This window comes from Natator depressus, chromosome 3, assembly GCF_965152275.1.
Source record: "Natator depressus isolate rNatDep1 chromosome 3, rNatDep2.hap1, whole genome shotgun sequence".
Classification (NCBI taxonomy): Eukaryota; Metazoa; Chordata; order Testudines; family Cheloniidae; genus Natator; species Natator depressus.
The window spans coordinates 86,722,183-86,740,998 of record NC_134236.1 but is presented as its reverse complement, the minus strand read 5'-3'; the positions used below and the strand labels follow the sequence as shown (position 1 = coordinate 86,740,998).

Below are 18,816 nucleotides of genomic sequence, written 5' to 3'. Positions count from 1 at the left end.
TTTCCTGATTGTGTCATTGATAGTTATCTGAACACCTTCTCAGTGAAATTTTCCTTGGGAATTCAGCATCCAATCCAGCTTTCATTAAAATCAGTGGCAGTGCTCCTTTGGAAACAAAATTGGGTCTGTCTATATGTATAAAAGAACAAACAAACAAAAAAATCAGCTAAGTTGTTAGACTTCTGTGCGGCTCAGAACAAGAGTCCAAAGGGAAAAGATAAATATATCTGGGTTTCTCATCACTGAGTTAATAGAAGTATTGTGAAATGCTCTTGTGCTATTAAATGAACAAGATTTTGGGATACACAGAGACTGTGTGGAAAAGATATTAAATATGTTTTTATTTGATAAGTGATATGATAGTAAAGAGTGTCCTTTGTATTTTAATTCACATTTAACATACTTAGCTTTTTGTCATTTATCCCAGTAGAATTTAAAGGAAGTAGATACAGTGCAGATGCATTTGCACAATAGCTGGAAATACTGCAATCTATTACACTCCTGCTTTTTTAAAAAAAAGAGTAAAAGGAAAATGCAACTAACTAAGCTGCCTGTTGCCATTATTTTCTCTAAGCACATTTTCCAGTGTCCAAGTGCTTTTTAAATTAAACATGTCAGACTTCTAATGCTGCAGGGTGTAATGCTGAAAGGTCTTAGTTTAATTACTGTGAGGAAAAGTAATATTTGTGTCCCTAAAACTTTTGGGGGGCTGGGTAAGAGGGTGGTCTTGGGTTGTGGTTGGTTTTGTTCAACTGTTTTACTGTAGTACAAATATTAATTTTTAAAGCTGTAAAATAATATTGTGCCTGCAGAACTTGCTTATGTTTCATTTTAAAGCTTCGGGATCAGAAATCTCTGGAGGTTTGATTAAAACACCTTATGCCACGTAAGAAGGAAAACATGCCCTTTGCCAATTAGCATTTTCAAGCTAATAAAAGCCAACTCTGTGTCTGGGCTTCATGTATCCGGGCTGCTATTGATGACATTTTGAAGATCTATGGCTAACAAAAATTTACATTGTACTTGGAGAAAAGGTTACAATAAAGCCTCTTGATGAAGCTATTGAGTTGTTGGATACATCCGATTGCCTTTGTATCAACCACTGAGGATTTTGTAGTCCATTTGCTTATTGGAACAAAATTAACCCAGACCCTGAAGAAATACAATTTCATTATATATATTTTAAAGGTTTTGCATAGGAGATGGTGTTAGCCCATTGGGGGCCTTAAGTAGGAAAATTTTGGGGGCTTCCCCACACAACACATAATTAAAAAGTGAATAGCGTTGCCTGCGGCCTATGTAATTGCTTAGTCCACTTATGCCTAGTGCTGGCACTGTTTGCATTGTGTTAGCTAAGTCTAGGAATAATTAGTTTGGAGCTTTCATTTAAACTATCTTTCAAAATACAATCAATAGTGGCATTTAGAACGTGCCCTGTTCTTCATGGCTGTAACTGTAAAAAGTCTGAATGCTGAATTCAGCATGCAAGTAGAATTGAAGTTAATACCATAGGTTCAAATGGGCACATCCTACGACTGATTTCCTGCAGACACTACAGAACATCAGTCTTTTCCATTATCACTCTGTGTGACCATTATAATGTAGATATTGTAATCTACTTTCTGCCATTTCCTTTTTTCTTGACATTTCTCATTTGGCTAGTGCAGATATTAACACTGCATGAAACTTCTATCCTTTGCATGAAACCTCTATTCTTTGCAGCTAGAGAAAACATCACCCAAAATACAGAAAGGGCCCAAAAGGCTGCATGTTTTATCTTTGCATTTATTTTATTTTAATATACTGGCTAACTGCTGATTACTTTATTTCATTGTAGCAATGCCGGGGGATGCTGTAATCATTTTGTGATGCATTTTGGACAGACTTATTGTCTGCTGAAACAGCGTGTGAAGGAGAGATTAGAGCCATTCTTCATACATTTTTTATTAAATTGCAATTGCTTGCATCAAGATCTCTGAAAGATGCTCTTAAGCAAGGTTGCCAAGGTGTTGATGCTGGAGTCATGTAATATACTGCCCAAAACACACTGAAAAGACAGATGTACACATTTGAAATTTTGCCTAACACTTGGAGAGCTGGTCAGAACCCTTTCACCAAAATATGCTTTTTTGTTGAGACATATCTGTTTTCATGAAACTTTTATAGGAAAGTATGGAGGGACCTGAATCTCTCATATCTCAGGCTAGTACCTTAACTAGAGCTTGGCTGAGTAATGGATTTTTCAGTTCATTGGCAATTTAGAAAAGAAAAGAAATTATTTTGGGTTGGACTAGAAGTTGGGGTTAGATGTGGATGAAATTTTTCAATTGAAACTTTGGCAAGAAATGTAGATTTGGTGATCAAAACATTTTTAAGCGTGTGTCAGTTTCACTGAATTATTTCAGTCAAATTCCCAAACCCCATGTTTCGTTTCAACATTTTCAATTTTTTTATTCAAAATGACTGTTTCAAAATTTTGACTTCTTGTTCCACCCAAAACAAAACATTTTTGTTTTGATTTTGAGCATTTTATAACACTTAATGCTATTTTTATAAAACTAAAAGGAAATTGTGAAACAGTCGTTTTGAATAAAAAAATTGAAAATGTTGAAACGAAACATGGGGTTTGGGAATTTGACTGAAATAATTCAGTGAAACTGACACACGCTTAAAAATGTTTTGATCACCAAATCTACATTTCTTGCCAAAGTTTCAATTGAAAAATTTCATCCACGTCTAAACCTAACCAACAATCAATAGAATGTGATATGCCCGTGCTCATATACCTCTACTTCCCTGTGTCAATGCCATTTTCACCAAAATGTTCCAAAAGTTTTATTTTTGGTCCAATGTGGAACAAAAACAAATTTTGAAACCTTAAAAATTGCAGTGAAATGGAATTGTCATCATCCAGTCAGCTCTACTCACAACTTTTCTTCAGAAATTAGAGAATAATATATAGCTAGAAATCTCTGTATTTTGACTGAGTTTTTGCTACAGTCCACAGCATCCTAATTTAGCATTCCTTGAACCATGACCTGGAGTTACTGTTAAGAACCACGGCAGTTCTGACACTATAAACAAGAGTATCCTGTGTCGTGACAGACAACTTTATTCTAGGAATGTGACTGGGATCACCAATTCTTCTGGTTACTAGAAGAAATGGGCTTCAAGTAATAGCCCGTAATGTCTGACAAAACCAAACATGGTGGCTTCAAACCTGTAACAGAGGGCCCAGGTTTCTCTTTCTGTAATCAGGACAACAAATACTCTGATTGCTAAAGTCTTCCCAACCTCCTGGGTGGTGCCTGTAATCTTAAGCTCTTAAAACTTTAAATGTGTATATGTAAAATATGGTCCTCCCTACCTTGGGCCCTCACTCAGCTGCTTATGTTACTCTAATATTTTTTTTTTCTTAATTGGGGTTGGGGGGGAAGTCCAGAGCTTGGAAGGACTCTCCCCTTTCAGCTGCCTGGAGTAAAATCCCTACTGTGGGATGACTGGTTCCTCTCAGAGCTTGCAGAAACCTTCAAAGGAATATGGTTCCAGTTGGCTTAATAGACAGTTTACTAAGGACCACCTGCCAAGAAAACCCACAAATTTAACCCCCGCTGGTCCTGCAAAACTGCTGAAATGCGAACACCAGTACTGGATTGACTTCAAGGGCTAGTTAGGAATTGAGGGGTGCTTTTGACCTAGTTCATTCTCAAAGGGTCAATATATCCTGTCACAGGGCCTATCTATTTGTTACTAACTTACTCCATAGCTAGATCAGCAATCTAAAGGTGAAAGTGCTTATAGTCCCATACCAATATTCTGAGCCTTCTGTTTTCTGTTTCTGTTAAACTTGTTTGAATGAATGTTTTACTGTACCTGTGTTCTGGGCAACCCAGTGACATGAAAGACACCAGGACACTACTCTACACACCAGAGAATTTGGACCTACAGAACATAAGAACAGCCATACTGGGTTGGACCAATGACTCATCTAGCTCTGTATCCTGTCTTCCAACAGTGGCCAGTGCCAGATGCTTCCGAGAGAATGAACCGTACAGGGCAATTATCCATCCCCAGTCATCTAGTCCCAGCTTCTAGCAGTCAGAGATTTAGGGACACCTAGAGCATGGGGTTGCATCCCTGACCATCTTGGCTAATAGCTGTTGATGGACCTATCCTCCTTGAATTTAACTAATTCTTTTCTAAACACTAATTTCTTTTCTGTACTTTTGGCCTTCACTCACAACATCCCCTGAAGAAGAAACAAGCGAGACCATCTAGACTCTAGAAATCACTTTTATTTCTTCAGGCCATGTGTAGCCTTCTGTAGCATCTGGCTGAGAGAGAGCTGGGGAGCAGAGCTGCCCAGGAGCTCTCTTAACTGGAGCACACAAGAGAGAACCTCATGGGCTGACTTGGGTGGGTGAGGGAGAGAAGGTGGTTCGGGGTTGGAATTTTTAAAAACAAATAGAGATTGAGGGTGAGCTTTTGGGAGAAGGATGGTGAGACAGAAAACAAAGGATGGGATAGATGACAGGGCTGTGAAAGAAAGGGGAAGTAGGGAGCAGCATATGCTTGAAACAAGCAAAAGATGCAGCAATCTAGAATGGGAAAGAACAAGTGGTCTGAAGCCAAGAAGGTTTTACAAAAGCACAGGAGACCTAGTAACTTCATTGAATTAAAAGTTGGTTGACTATTATAATTTAAATACAGTAATAAACTGCTTTATATGGCAGGAATGTGCCCATTTGGGGATACTCCTCTCTGAGTGCGTGGATGGGGAAGAGGGAGAGTGCATGTGTGCATGCCCATAGAGCACAAGAGGTGAGATAAACTGAGATAAAAACGGTGAAATTGGAAAGGAGAGAGATTGAATGAGGACAGAGGAGGAAGAGTGAGGGATGAGAGAAATGGAATGAGACAAGACTGAACTAAAAGGGAGAAGAGAAGAGGTGGACATGGATTGAACTCCTAAGTGATGGGTAAATGGAGTGTATCTTGTTAACAGGACGAAGGTGCTGCTGCACTTGTAAGTATTAAACTTTCATTAAGTGAACTAGACATTCTTCACACAGGGGAAAAGGGAACATTGGCATTAACCTGGGATCCTGGTTAAGTTCCAGTTCCACTAAGTATATCCTGCATCTTCAGCTTAACAGTGTGTTCTTCACTTCTTATGGTGAGTTGCTGTGTTCTGCCTTCACTTCCTGTGTTAAAAACAATTGTTATGTTCCATCTTTCTACCTGTCATTAATTAAGTCATGACGGTGTCCTTGTCTGTCTACCAGGAGTGTTTAGAGAACTGATATATGTAAAATGCTTTGGGATCCAGGGTTGAAGTGCTATAGACATGAAGAATCGTATTACAGAAATATGAAAATCATGTTTGAAATACTTCCAGCTCTCTTCCTACCCACTTTAGGGGGGTACGTTTTCAAAAGGTGATTGATTAAAGGGGTTAGGGGACTTAGCAGTGTAACTCAATCAATGGGAGATGAAATGGGAGTTGGCAATCACACTACTTCATTGGTATGTAAGTATAGAGGAAAGTAAGGTTGTAGGGTGTGGGTAGGAGAGAGAGACACAGGGGAAGTGCTCTGGGGAGACTGGGAGGAGGTGCTGCTGTGGGGTGAAGAGGGAATGCCTTCACAGAATTCAGGACAGAAGTCCTCTGGGATTCATGTTCAGATAGCAGGAACAATATTGCCACCTGAAGTGGGGAGGAGTGGCATCTGTTAAGCATAAGGAATGTGACCTGATGGGATGTTGGAGGGGTCAGAACTGTGCATGGGGAGCAAAATAAAAACAGTCCACTTTCCTCTGTGTTGTGCAAGATGGCAGCTTCCAGGGATAAAAACCTGAATTGATACAATGCCAGAGTTACACACAACTATAGAAAAGTTGAAACTTCTGCAGGTATTTAATAGCTAATATGAAATGTTTTTAAATTTGCTTTTAAAATGGATCCCTTACATCTCTAACTTCCTATTACCTAAAGCAGCTAGCAATTTGACATTTGTTGTATTTTCACAAATCAATATGTAAATTCATTTATTATGGTGTTCAGACCTGATGTTTACATTTCAGTCTAAGATGGAGGGAAAGCTGCCATTAGAAAGCAAGTTTGTCTAGTTGTAGAAAATTGATCTTTCTATACCCTCAAATTGTCAACAGCCCATAAAAGGGCAAAATTTGTTGGTTGACAGGGTAAAAGGGCAAGCCCTGTTCTTCTGAACCACAAGTGTAGAAGAGGTGCTCTGGCTATTTATTGAATGTAATAAAATGTGCATTTAACATAGCAGCATCTCTGTCCAGTGGTATACATATACCCTTAATGAAATGCTCACAGTGAAATGTCATAAAACTTTTGCATAATTTAACCATTGTAGAGTGGCAGCTATTAATGATTTTTTTTTTCAGATATCTTCACACTAAAATTTAAGTTAGGTTATTTTCCAGTGGGATTAACTTTAGCGAAAACATTTGTTTTCAGGAAAGAGGGGAGCATTCTGCTATTTCAGGAGATGGGAAACGGATGAAGGGAGAAGTGATATAATAGGTCAGAGAGATGGCTGGAGCCAGGGATGGATCTGGCATAGAAGCACTGCGATACTAGCCCACCCAGAAAAATGAGTACAATTAGAGTTTTTTTTAAAAAATCTTCCTTCACTCTAATTCTGTCCACCTCTCAGGTTTTTAATTTAACTTCCTAGCTCTTCCAGATAAAGGATCCATGCGAGGGGCAGCTGCTCCAGGGCCAAGACTCTATAGTACTCTTCAGGAGCAGCTCTGAAACAATGGCAGAAAACGGAAGGGAAACTTCAAAAATGAACTTAATTAACTTGCATTATGAGTAACTAGTTAGTTAGTGCCCCATTCAAAATTTTGAACTATGGCTACCTCTGGCTAGAATATTTTATTGCTACTATGATTTAAACTTTGCTCTGGGGATGCAGCAAAAATGATAGATCTTCCTACCTGAGAGAGTAGGTGTCAGATTCTGGCCTTAATGCATAAGTCTAGCTCGGACTTAAATGGAAGGCTGGTGCAGGCAGGATTTGGCTCTAACTGTAAAAATTACCATTTGCCAGATTGGGTAGGGACTTGGTTTGGGGGGGGGGGGGGTTTCATATTTGTTTGGGTGACCATGATTTTAAAATGTACATGTATGACTTTTAAATGTTGGCTGTGCTGCAATCATTTTTCTTTCTTACTGAAACATGATAGAAATACTTCAGTCCTTGAGCTATAGACTCCTGGAAAAGTGCTTACACTAGTTGAAGATTGTTAAATGTATTTAAGATAAAAACTGAGGAGAAATATGCAAATATTTTTGCATGTGACTAAAAATTCTTGCCTATTGAATCTGATTCACTAAAAGCATAAAATGTGTACTGTAGTGGGTTTTACCTAACTTATAATAAACACACAAACTTGCACTAAAGTAACATTAAGTTTGCAAGATCAAGAACTCAAAAATTTGGGAATGCCAGGCATATTGCTGACACAAAGGCAACCTCCTCCTGCCACCTGCCATCGAATTTCAAGTCCCTGCCCCAAAGCATGGGGACACCAAAGCTTTTTCAAGAAAAGGTCTCTTGGTCTTTTTCATCACGGGCAAAACATCATATTTTTCCCTAGCCTCATTCTCAGAAGAAGCTGAACTATTTTCGCTACAATTTTCCAAAAAATTTAGTCTGAGGCCTTCACTCACATGAAGAATTTTAACCCAAATCGTTAAAGTTTGGCAAAGTTATAAAATGGGAAATGTTTGGTAGCCTGAATCAGATACTACCAGTCCTGCCTATATTAAGGAGCGTGTTTGGATTTTTATCACATAGGCATATTCTTGTTTGCAGTCCAAAAAACATGGAGGTCTCTAGTGCCAGCTGAAAGGGAAGATGGTGGACGGCTAAGATTTTTAAATTTGCCATCCAGGGGTTTTTGGCCATTTGGAAGACAGAGTTTTTCAATATGTACTGTATTTTGGTCACATTGTCCACATGTTGTGTATCAAGGCTGTGAAAAGCTAAAAGCAATAAAAAACAGAAATATATATAAGAGGGCTGTGTTAGTTTCTCTAGGAACTATACCCTTCAGTTGTCTAACTCTGGAAACTGAAATTTCCATCATATTGTGACAAAGTTCCTCCTCTATCTTGGTGGGTCTTGCTCTTATTGGTGGATTTGCTCTCCTTGGAGCTTCACAGCAGCCCTCAGTTTGGCCGTTTTCATGAACCCACAGTCCAGGTCAACTTCTCCTGTGTCTGCCCAGGAGTTGGGAGGTTTGGGGGGGAACCCGGGCCTGCCCTCTACTCCAGGTTCCAGCCCAGGGCCCTGTGGAATGCAGCTGTCTAGAGTGCCTCCTGGAACAGCTGTGCAACAGCTACAACTCCCTGGGCTACTTCCCCATGGCCTCCTCCCAACACCTTCTTTATCCTCACCCTAGGACCTTCCTCCTGGTGTCTGATAATGCTTGTACTCCTCAGTCCTCCAACAGATTGCATTTTTGCTCCTAGCACCTCTTGCTCCCAGCTCCTTACCCACACACCACAAACTGAAGTGAGCTCCTTTTTAAACCCAGGTGCCCTGATTAGCCTGCCTTAGTTGATTCTAGCAGCTTCTTGATTGGCTGCAGGTGTTCTAATCAGCCTGTCTGTCTTAATTGTCTCCAGAAGATTCCTGATTGTTCTGGAACCTTCCCTGTTACCTTACCCAGGGAAAAGGGACCTACTTAACCTTGGGCTAATATATCTGCCTTCTGTTACTCTCCTGTGGCCATCTGGCGCGACCCTGTCACAATATGTATAAAGGGGGGTTGTGATTTTGTGTTTTGTACATATGAGGATGTTGCCGAAGATCAGCGAAGCTGAGATACAGCACTGCAGTCTTTGTAGACTTGGTGGCTGGAATGAATGTTCAAACTATAAAAACACAGCAAAACAAATGATAAATGTCCTGCATGTGAGACTACGGTTACTGTGCTAGTAGTTTGGTTTTGGACATTAAACATTTATTTTATTGACTCTAAGATACTGAACTCAAGCTGATTAACGGATTTTTTTTTCTTTAGCTGAGCTATAGAGAATCTGTGTGGTCCAAAGTGCTCTAGCAACAATTTGAGACATGCTGTCATTCTTGCTGAGTTAACTTTTTACTCAACAAAATCTGTACCTTAGCTCATTCTTGGGGTCATGTCACCCCTAATTTTCTTTGTAGGACTTGATTGGAGCAGAAAACCTGCTCTCTTGGTACATCATCAGGTTGGGGTAGGCAGTTGAAGTAATGCAGCAGTGTCCCTCCAGTCCTGTAGAAGCACTATTGTTTTGAACTTCAGTCCATTTTTCTTTACGGGGTAGAGAGTAAGGGGGTGTGGGTGGTGATGGGAGGACTATGACTATGTGGAAGGGAATGGACCAAGCCAGAGGAGAGCCAGTTTCCTGTCAATTTTCAGAGTAACAGCCATGTTAGTCTGTATTCGCAAAAAGAAAAGGAGTACTTGTGGCACCTTAGAGACTAACCAATTTATTTGAGCATAAGCTTTCGTGGGGGGGGGAGAAAACCTGGATTTGTGCTGGAAATGGCCCACCTTGATTATCATACACATTGTAAGGAGAGTAATCACTTTACATAAGCTATTAGCAGCAGGAGAGTGGGGTGGGGAGAGAGAAAACCTTTCGTAGTGATTAACACCCATTTTTTCATGATTTGTGTGTATAAAAACATCTTCTGTATTTTCCACAGTATGCATCCGATGAAGTGAGCTGTAGCTCACGAAAGCTTATGCTCAGATAAATTGGTTAGTCTCTAAGGTGCCACAAGTACTCCTTTTCCTTTTCCTGTCAACATCCCCCAGGGGTTTTAATGAGTAAATTAACATCAAGATATAGGAACACAAGAATTGCCGTACTGATCAACCCAAGGTCCATCTAATCATGTATCCTGACTGCAACAATGACTGACCCCAGTAGCCTCAGAGGAAGATGTAAGGAACTGCACAGTTGACAGATGTGGGATAATCTGCCTTCCCCACCCCCCATATATCTCACTGTGATCTTTAATAGTTAGAGACTGGCTTTTAAGCCCTGAAGCACAGGGTTTAATATTCCTTCCAGCGTTCTGCTAGCACTAATTATGCTAACTCTGGATACTTTTATTATCCATACAAATAACCAGTCTGTCTTTGAAATCTATAAATGCTTGGTCTCGGCAACTTCTTGTGGCAGTAGTTCCAGCCTAATTACAAGTTGTGTGAGAGAGTATTTTTCTCCTCAGATATGAATTTGCCACTTCTAAAATGTCATTGAATGTCCCCTTGTTCTTGTGTTATGAAATAGATCAGGAGTATCTGTCTTCCCCCCCCCCCCGCCCCCATCTTCCCTAGATCAACATTGTATATATTTTTATCATGTCTCCTCAAATTCATCTGCTTTTTAAGGTAAATATTTTTTCAATCTTTTCATATGAGTGTTTTTCCAGGCTCTTGACCATTCTCATCTCCCTTTTCTGGAGCTCCTCTAAATCTGTAATATCCGTTTTGAGATGAGGTGATCAGTACTAAACACAGTATTCCAGATGAGTCCAAATGACTGATTTTATCCAAAACATTACAATAGTGTTGTTCATCATCCTATTGCTCATGTATCCTAACAACTTATTAGCTTTTTGACCATAGCTGTGCATTGAGCAGACGTCTTTGTTGAGGTATCTGTAGGTCCTTGCTGGACCTGATGCAGTTAATGTAGAACCCTGTAAGACTTTGAGATATTCACAGGCTAGTTGGATACAGCCCCTGCTTCCTCCACTGGGGCCAAACACCACTTCTGTGGTTCTGTGGCTACCAATGTTTATCTTGCAGGTTTTTCCATAGGAAAGCATTATCTGAACCTCAGTTCTTATCTTTTGTTTCCTTAGTTTTCGTTCACCTGTGGAGCTCCATGAATTCATTGTGATTTCAGAAGTGTAACTGAAAGTAGAATTAAACAGTCTGATCTGCAGAGATGGAATTTGGGGGAATGGACCTCTGTAATGCTGTAAGAGATTTAAGATGCAAATATGTTCAGAACAGAATAGAGACATCTTCTCTGATACTGTTGTCTGATTCATAATGCTTCTAAAATTTGGTGTGGTGTGGAGAGGAAATGACCTGTCTCAGATCAATCACAGGATCAGTAAGTTAGACCAAGGCATTTGCTTAATAAAGGACACACTCCAAGTATTCTCTGTTCATTACTAGTTCTCAATATTGCCTTCTAGTATTGTGTGGATTTCATAAACAACTGCCTGCTAAATGGATACGCAATTGAGAAGCAAGCCAAGTGCTTCCAAAAATGATCTTGCTTCGGGTAGATAGGTTTTAATTCCTATGGTCCTATAAATAAAGACTGCGGTTAAAACTTCAAAAAGACTTTTCTGCTTCAGAGAGAAACTTATTTAGCTTTAAAAATAATTACAGGGCAAACAACTGTACTCTGTAATTTTTATGGATGGAGTTAAAATATTTTTAGCAGTTTGAGAGCTGTTTGATAAAATGACAAAACTGTACTTGTGCTATGTATGTATCTCACCAGCTACAGAGTCCGTAATCATACTAGACAGTACTGTGATTGTACATTGTTTTGCTTTCTAACCTGACTTCCAGTGCTTAGATAAATGTGTATACGGTCTAAATAACCTGTGCAGGAATTCTCTGCTCCCCTCACTCCCCTCCCCTATCCATTTTGATTACTTTGTTGAAGTACGCAAAAAATGGTGGGTTTTTGCTTTTGTGTTTTCAGGGAAAACATGTTGGGGATGAGGAAGAAAACTATCAGTGTGATATTTCTGTGAATCTGAAAGTGAAACTTTAGATTGCTAAAAGAATGTTCCTATAGAATCTCCAAGGGGGCATCCTTTTTTGTTGATTTTATTATAGTTCATAATTCATATAAACCTTGGTCACCAAACTAGCTGTGTCATGGCAAGTCAGATTTATTTTTAAGATGAAATTGGTTAACTATTTTATCTATATTAACTAGGGCTGTTGATTAATCGCAATTAATTTTTTTAATCATGATTATTTTTTTAAGTTAATCACGTGACTTAACCGCGATTAATCACAGTCTTAATCACACTGAACACTAAACAATGAATACCAATTGAAATGTATTAAATATTTTTGGTTGTTTTCTACATTTTTCAAATATATTTTAATAATAACATAGAATATGAAGTGTACAGTGCTCACTTTATATTATTTTTGTTTACAAATATTTGCACTGTAAAAATGATAAAAAAAAGAAATATTATTTTTCAGTTCACCTCTTGCAAGTACTGTAGTGCAATCTCTTTATCGTGAAAGTGCAGTTTACAAATGTAAGGGTTTTTTGTTACATAACTGTACTCAAAACAAAACAATGTAGAACTTTAGAGCCTACAAGTCCACTCAGTCCTACTTCTTGTTCAGCCAATTGCGCAGACAAACAAGTTTGTTTACAGAGATAATGTTGCTTGCTTCTTATTTACACTGTCCCCAGAAAGTGAGACCAGGCGTTCACATGGCACTTTTTTGTAGCCGGCATTGCAAGGTATTGACATGCCAGAGATGCTAAACATTCATATGCCCCTTCATGCTTCAGCCACCATTCCAGATGATATGCTTCCGTGCTGATGATGCTCATTAAAAAATGAATGCATTAATTAAATTTGTGACTGAGCTCCTTGGGGGAGAATTGTATGTCTCCTGCTCTGTTTTTCATGAATTTTGCCATATATTTCATGTTATAGCAGTCTCGGATGATAACCCAGCACATTTTCATTTTAAGAACACTTTCACTGCAGATTTGACAAAACGCAAAGAAGGTTCCGATGTGTTCCGATTTCTAAGGATAGCTACAGCACTGGACCCAAGGTTTAAAAATTTGAAGTGCCTTCCAAAATCTGAGAGGGACAAGGTGTGGAGTAAGCTTCCAGAAGTCTTAAAAGAGCAACACTCTGATGTGGAAACTACAGAACCCTAACCACCAGAAAAGGAAAATCAACCTTCTGCTGGTGGCATCTGACTCAGATGATGAAAATGAACATACATTGATTGGTCCGCACTGCTTTGGATCGTTATCGAGCAGAACCAGTCATCAGCATGGATGCATGTCCTCTGGAATGGTGGTTGAAGCATGAAGGGATATATGAATCTTTAGCACATCTAGCACGTAAATATCTTGTGATGCCAGCTACAACAGTGCCGTGCCTGTTCTCACTTTTAGGTGATATTGTAAACAAGAAGCAGGCAGCATTATCTCCTGCAAATATAAACAAACTTGTTTGTCTGAGTGATTGGCTGAACAAGTAGTAGGACTGAGTGGACTTGTAGGCTCAAAGGTTTTACATTTGTTTTATTTTTGAATGTAGTTATTTTTTGTATATGATTCTACATTTGTAAGTTCAACTTTTATGATAAAGAGATTGCACTACAGTACTTGTATTAGGTGAATTGAAAAATACTATTTCTTGTGTTTTTTAAGGTGCAAATATTTGTAATCCTAAATAAATATAAAGTAAGCACTGTACACTTTGTATTCTGTGTTGTAACTGAAATCCATATATTTGAAAATGTAGAAAATATCCAAAAATATTTAAATAAATGGTATTCTATTGTTTAACAGTGCAATTAATTTTTTTTAATTGCTTGACAGCCCTACTATTAACTGAAGTGGCATTCACTGGACACCATTAGCTTTTGGTCTTGCTAGCATGAAGTCTGTGAAAATGCTAGTATTTTATACTCTCCATCTTGACATTGTTGAGGGCAGCTCTTCCTATACCTAAGAGGTCTGCCTTTTGTAAAAATACACTGGAATTCTTCTTAATTTAACCAGCTTCATTCATTGGGGTGGAGCAGAAAATATACAGATCTAGCTGTAAATTGAATTCCTTCTGACAGATTTTTTTTTTCATTGAAATTGAGTCATTTTACCAGCATTCTGTGTTGGGAAATAATTGGGGGAAAGAATTCTGACAGTGTTGAAACAGGCTTTGATATTTCATTTTAAATAAACTTTTTGTTTGGTGTTTTCTTATTTTGTATTATGTTAGCTTGCAGTACAAAATAAAAAATGAAAACAAAATGAAACATTTTAGTTTGTTGAAACAGTGTTTCAGTCGACCCCAAAACGTTTTGTTTAGAAATTTTCCTTCACAGAGAATTTTGAAATTTTTGGTTTTGGGATGGAGCCATACTTTGAATTCTTGGAATCCTTTGTGCAACAGAACTTCCATCCTCCGTGAAGCTCTAGTATTAAGGTTGTTGGTGACTGAAAGCTATTACTGTCTAACAGCTATGCAGTAGCCTATCTGAAGTTTAGTTAATCTGTCAGATTGATGCTGGACATGTAGCCTGTAACAACTAGCACCCTTATTGTCCACCAAGGATGGAATGGGCATGGAGAGTGAACTATCCTCTGAGGCCTATAAGTAGTACCGCCAGGTAAAAGTGAAGGCATCTTGACTGGGGCAATGGGTAAGCAAGACTGTTCTGTGGATAAGCAGAGGTTAAATCTCTAGCTAGAGCTGCCAATCCATCAAAATTAACAAGAGCTGTTGTTGACTAGGCTATGTGTTTTGTTTCATGATTTGTTGGAAGGGAAGACTTTTTTGTTTCCTATAAAACATACAAACTGAGTAGTGGCGTGTAATTGTGTGGAAGAAAGCTAGCAAAACAGTGCTGTCTAGCTTGGTTGTGTTAAGAATCATGAATTCCTAAGCAGTGAATGTGTGTTAAGAGATTCCTCAGGATTCTCAAGCACTTGTATTTTCCTAAGAGAGTTATCTTCTTGTTGCTGCTGGTGATCTGGGCAATCTTGACTGTCTGATGATTAGCTCTCTCACTTGTCCTTTCTCCTGGTTATTCCAGTATAAATCTTTCCTGAGAAGCAAGTTGAGCCTTACATTCTAGCACACTCTCAAAATAACTGCTCCATAATAAATCAGTATATATTTTCACACTGTAACTCTTTAACCGATGTCATTATGGAGTAGCATCTCAAGATCATAACTTGTACTTCAGTGTGCATAATAATAGGTGGTAAGAAGCACATCTACAGCAAGTGTTGAGTAGTGTTTAAAAAGCACAAGGTAGAGTCTTCGTTAAGAATAACCTAGAAGTGCATTAGCAGTTCTGAAGCATGCTGCCTTGTCACTATCAACTAGAATTTATAAATAAAGCTAAGAAAAACTATGAGGGTCATGCATACTAGGTGCATTGACATGGGTATGATGTCAGCGACAAGCAAGCAGCTATAATCTTGATTTTTTTCTTAAATGAATCCATAATTTATATTAAATATCTTTAAGTGCTCTTCTCAGTACCACTAACAGTAGCTATGCATAATGTTTAAAGCTACATTCAGTTAATTCTATTGTCATCCGCACTTATCAGCGGAAGCTTTGAAAAATCTTTTGGGGGCTTGAGGAGATTTCACTACACAAAACCCACGAGGATTTTTCATAATTGAATTTGACCATCAATTTTCTATTCAAAATAATTTTGGCATGTAATCTTTATTTTCCAGGATTTCACTAATAAAGGCCTGATCCTTGCAGGCCACCTACATGTAAATCTTCAGTTACTTAATGAGATTTCCCTAGTCAGAGTGACTGCAGAATTAGCCCTAATTTATTCAACATGAGCATTCAGAATTTTTCCCAAACTGTCACATAAACTGGTCTTTAGTAGATATATTTGAACTGCTTCCTCTTTTTAGGTAATTGTTATGGAAATGACATACAATTTAAAACATTTTTCTTATAAACAGTAATTCTTGTATTAATTAAGCCATGTGTTTTGAAACTGCTTCCTGTTGTACACTGTGTGGTTAGTCCCTTATTTGTTCCAGAAGTGGGGGTTTTAATTGGTTCAGTGGGATTTGTGGTTTTGTGTCTTGGGTTTAGCTTTTGAAGTCATCTACCTATTGCATGTGTCTGAGATGACAGGTTTTTTTTAAATGAAAAGAAATGTTGAATGATTGTATCATGAAACTTAACTGAACTCTGTGTAGTTAGAGTATATAATTTGTTTTTTAAATTTAACTAATTTGATAGGCAAGAGTAAGAGAAATTTAAACTTTTGAGACTTTTCTATCAATTTTAATAAATGAAGTTTCATCCTGTTTCAGTTGCTTTCAACTGAGAAATTACATTTTAGGATATTTGCTATACATGAACAACTGCTGAAAGTTGCAAAAAAAACTGACTCAAAGACAAACCATTGACTTCCGCTTTGTTTTACCTGTGTTTAAGACTAAAATAAAATGGCAGCTAGTATACCCTAGGAGAAATAAAAGTTGTCATTTAACACCCTAAGTCTAGCACTGATGCATGCTGTTAAAAATACTTTAGGATCTTTTTTGTGCTTCAAGGTTTGTCGTACAGTGGCTCAGTTATCTCTGTTGCCATTATCAAAGGAGTCAGTGCTAGGAAGTTAGTATGAACCTTGATAGAGTGTTGTGAGCATGTAGTTACAAGTTTTTACTCTCTGGGGCATTAATGTAACATAATAAGCCCTTGTCCTGTAACTCAAATTAATAATTTAAGTCAGAGTAGCCAATGTTCTTCTCCAATACTGTCTCTTTTTAAAATGTAGCAGCTGTAGACCTAATTTTTGGCTCGTCTCGGACCCCTCTCCAATTTATCAGCATCCTTCTTGAATTGTACACCCCAGAACGGGACATAGTATTCCAGCAGCAGTTGCACCAGTGACAAATATAAAGGTACAATAACCTTTCCACTCCTACTCGATATCCCGATCTCATCTCATCTCTCTCTAGTCTCCCAACATGTTGACACTCTGGTGCATCTCTGAAACAGAATACATATTTGGGTGGGAGCAGGGAGGGAAGAGAGTAGGTGCATGCACACATGAGACAGAGCCCCTGGCATGCAGGAGTTGCACATAGCTCCTGAAATAGAGGGGGATGGGAGGGTGGCACACAGGGAGCTTGTGGGAGGAATGGAAGGAGTCCCTGGTGTCTTCAGTGAGCTCTGTATACTGAAGCTAAAAAGTGTGAGACCTTTTAGTGATGTTAAATTCCTTAATGTATGTGATTGTGTTTAGAGGTGAAAGAACATATGTACATCTTTACGTAAAGCAGAGGAACACCCTGAGGATTAAGGAAGACTGTATCAGTGACACACAGTTCACATTTGGTTAGAAACTTTTATAGTAGTTCAGGTTCTGAAGCATAAAGCCATGACTGCTAATTTTAAGAATTGCAGAATGCAAGATAGCATAATAAACCACCATTTTTAGTGAAGAGCCTAATTTGGAGTCTTTGCCGTTCTCTTTTAAGTCTTTAGAACTATAGAAATTTGGGGCTTGATCTAAAGCTTGTTGAAATTAATGGAAAGATTTTAATTTGACTTCATTTGCTTTTGGATCTGGCCCTTAGAGCAGAACTTTCTCAAAGCAGTATGGTGTCATAATACTTTTCCTTGGCAATTCTTTAAAAGCAGCATGTATAGAAAGCACACATGGCTGTTTTCAATCTGGTTTAATTTGGGAATTTGTACTTTGACATCAACAGTTAACTGCTCTTTTTGTCTATATTGTTTGCACCTACATATGCAGTGACATCACAGGCTGCTGAAGAATAGATTTGAAATGAAGTCTTTGGGTGTACTTTTTGAAAGAGTTCAGCTGCAGATGGGCAGTTCTTTTCCTGTGGAAATTATCAAGGGGGAAAAAATCAGTCTGCAGCTTGGGAAACTCTAGAACAGAGTCATGAATGATTTTTTTTTTTTTTTTTTTTGTATCTAGAATCTTTTTGCACTTTACTTTTTTACTGAGCCTGTTGAGGTCTGATATGTTTGTTCTGAGGGAGAAGTAAAAGTTTTCATAGGATATAGTTGGCCCAACTTATTATCTGTTTTTATATTAAGGCCCAATCCTATAGTCAAAACTAAAAGGCAACGGGAATTTGATAAAATAAGATGCAGATTGAACCCCACAGCAGCTACGTGGAGAGAGAGTGTGTGTGTGTGTGTGTGTGTGTGTGTGTGTATCTATCTAATTCAAACCAATTTTGTTAAGGCTTAACTTACAAAACTTTTAAACTGTTTATTCCCACTTGGTCAAAGTTAATTGCTTAATTTGTTTTAATTTTTAACTCAACGGCTTTCTATCAGCTAAAGCCATATTTTCTTAATCCCTTACCATTCCAGTAAACGTTCAATAATTTTGGCAAATTACAGGTTCATCAGTTTTCCAGTAAGCAGACTTCAAGTAACCCAGAAAAATTGAGGTTCATAATTTGTGGTACTCTCACTTCACAAATCATTGTCTAATGTGTGTGACTCAGATGAAAAATCTGTTTCTATAATTGATTATAAAATCACCTGGCTGTGTAAATACATCTCCTTATCACAACTGTGTGAATAAAGATCTTATTAAATCAGTTGTTCTGAATAGTGTAATTACAAAGTTCTGGGTCGGACAAAGCTATGATCCATATTGCTAATTGGTGGAATTCTGTATGGAAGTGCTGTAATATAGTACATAGAATCTCAGGGTTGGAAGGGACCTCAGGAGGTCATCTAGTCCAACCCCCTGCTCAAAGCAGGGCCAATCCCCAATTTTTGCCCTAGATCCCTAAATGGCCCCCTCAAGGATTGAACTCCCAACCCTGGGTTTAGCAGGCCAATTCTCAAACCACTGAGCTATCCCTCCCCAAAAATATGTAATTGGCTTCTTTAGTGTTTCTTTATTCTTAGATCTGTTCAACATAATGAAAACAAGTTTTCAGGGAATGTAATGGAGGAGTGTAGGGATGCTGATGCTGCAGTGCTGTGT

The 18,816-nt window shown here is 38.4% G+C and overlaps 1 protein-coding gene across 4 annotated transcripts in view; it reads left to right on the top strand.

Annotated features, from left to right (window-relative positions):
* Nucleotides 1-18,816, top strand: part of FYN (FYN proto-oncogene, Src family tyrosine kinase) — a 188,992-nt gene that overhangs the window by 24,408 nt on the left and 145,768 nt on the right. The window contains exon 1 of one of the 4 annotated variants that reach the window (XM_074948256.1): nt 5,073-5,176. The exons of the other annotated variants lie outside the window; for them this stretch is intronic. The gene's annotated coding sequence lies outside the window, so the exon portion shown is untranslated. Of the gene's footprint in view, nt 1-5,072; nt 5,177-18,816 lie in introns of those variants that run through there. 4 annotated transcript variants of the gene reach the window in all.